Source organism: Brassica oleracea, chromosome C9 (assembly GCF_000695525.1).
Source record: "Brassica oleracea var. oleracea cultivar TO1000 chromosome C9, BOL, whole genome shotgun sequence".
Classification (NCBI taxonomy): domain Eukaryota; kingdom Viridiplantae; phylum Streptophyta; class Magnoliopsida; order Brassicales; family Brassicaceae; genus Brassica; species Brassica oleracea.
The window spans coordinates 1,745,873-1,748,165 of NC_027756.1; positions in this window are offsets into that span (position 1 = coordinate 1,745,873).

Here is a 2,293-nt window from a genome sequence, read left to right on the forward strand (position 1 = left end):
ATTATTAAAATTATGCACGTAAGGATAAATCATGAGTTTTTTTGGTTGATTAAATGACATTATGTCCAAATTTATTTAAGGATATTTCATTAAGGTAACTGAAAAAGACAAACAATAAAATAGGAAGTTTAAATTTATTTAAGCATATTTCATTAATGTAACTGAAAAGACAAGTAATAAATTAGGCAGTTTTATCCGTTTTAGGATATTTCATAAATGCAATTGAAAAAGACAAGCAAAAAAAAATGAGTTTAATTAATGATGTAAAAACATTTTCAAATGGGTACTTCTCTTTTAATAATATAGATTTCATTAATGTAACTGAAAAGACAAGTAATAAATTAGGCAGTTTTATTCGTTTTAGGATATTTCATAAATGCAAATGAAAAAGACAAAAAAAAAAGAATTTAATTAATGAAGTAAGAATATTTTCAAATAGGTACTTCTCTTTTAATAATATAGATTTACTTCTCTTTTAATAATATAGATTTAGATTTTGGCACGTAAAAATGTTGGGTTTGTTAGTCAATCAAAGAAACGATAGTGAAGAGTTTGTGGTCAACTTGCAATATATGTAATTCTGAATTGTCTCTGATAATGATAATTGACTGGAGGATCTAGCTTTCGGTCATATTATATAATCGTACGGTCTAGAAGACATTTTTGGAGGTCCCATTAGTAAAAAAAAAAACATTTACAGCACTGCCACTACCACTGCTTTTAGCTTAAAATAAAAATTTATGGAAATTATTTATATCTGCCAAACGATTTTCATCCATTTTCTTAAATAATCATATACAACCACTTAATTAACCTGAATATATATTTATTTGAAATGGGTATATATAATAAATATATCTATACTATTAAAAGGAAAGGAGTCTTAAAAAATCTACTTAAAAAAATTGTTGCACCCTTTCATTTTTAAACTAGCCTATTATAACTAACCAAATATTATAACTAAACTTTATCATAGCAACACAATTTATGGGATCCATACCTAAATTAACTCGATCACTACTAATTTGTTTTATTTCCTAATCGATCATGTATCTTAACTCAAGCAAAACACACATAGTTAAATTACAACTCCCCTTAGCTACAGGTATGAACCAAAAGAAGACAAAATACATACGTTAACCTTATTACTAATCAATTTTTTTTTTAAAAAGATACGAGTATACAACATGTATTTATTTAACATAAGATATTATCTCTCATATCAATAGGTCTAACTCATTGTATGTTTCTAAACAAAAGAAATAATTTATCTACATTAAAATTGTAATAGTATTGATTATTACAAAACTTATAATTTGAAATGCATAACATAAATACAATGTGTTTAGTTTATATAACAAATCAAATATTTTATTATTTTATGTACTATTATAAAGTATATGCGAAGTTTAATTTATTTTTAAAGTATTATAAGATTTTCTGGGTTTTTGCCGGATGTACCGGTATTGGTTCACAAGTTAATAAAGGTATTTTGGGTCTTATTAGATTTTTAATTAATAGGTTTTTAATAAATCAAAATTTTATGGAAACATATTAGTTGATAGAATCTCTGATAGAATACTACATGAAGAACATAAGTCAGTCATAATTATATACGGCAACTGAGTTTTGCGGTTCGACCACGAATCCAGATTGAATATAAAAACATTGCTTATATCTTATCTCATTTATAAACTATTTATGTACCTCTACTAAAAGAGGTTAAATCATTTGTAAAAATAAAATGCCTTCTTCGCACCATTTAAATGTATATACACTATTATTTATCAGCATTCTGTTTCAGTTCGATATTTTGGTTTTTGTTCTGTTTTGGTTCGGGATTTTGGTTTTGGTGTTTTGGTTCTATAAATTTAAAAACTGTTTAATTATTTAAAAATTTGGTTTAGTTTCAGTTTGGTTATTTTGTTTCAGTAGCAAAGTTGAGAACCGGTAAATATGCAAAAAAAAAAATTGGTTAAATTTAATTTCGGTTTGATTCTGGTTTTTCCGGTAATTACAGATTTATAGATAAAAAATAGGACTTTTTGCAGAATTGACCTATAACTTAAAGTCAAACACAAAACTAACCTCCTTTTTTTTTGAAAATTGGTTTTGCCCCATTCCCCCCACAAGTTCATATAATTTACGAAAAGGCCATCAATTTTTTTTTTCTTTTTTTTTTTGAAAATGACATTTTTACTCTCTCACCCTCATCATCTTCAAGTAATTACATGATTGCCATTGTCATCAATACCACAACCACCATGAACAACCAATTTGAAGCTCTTAATGC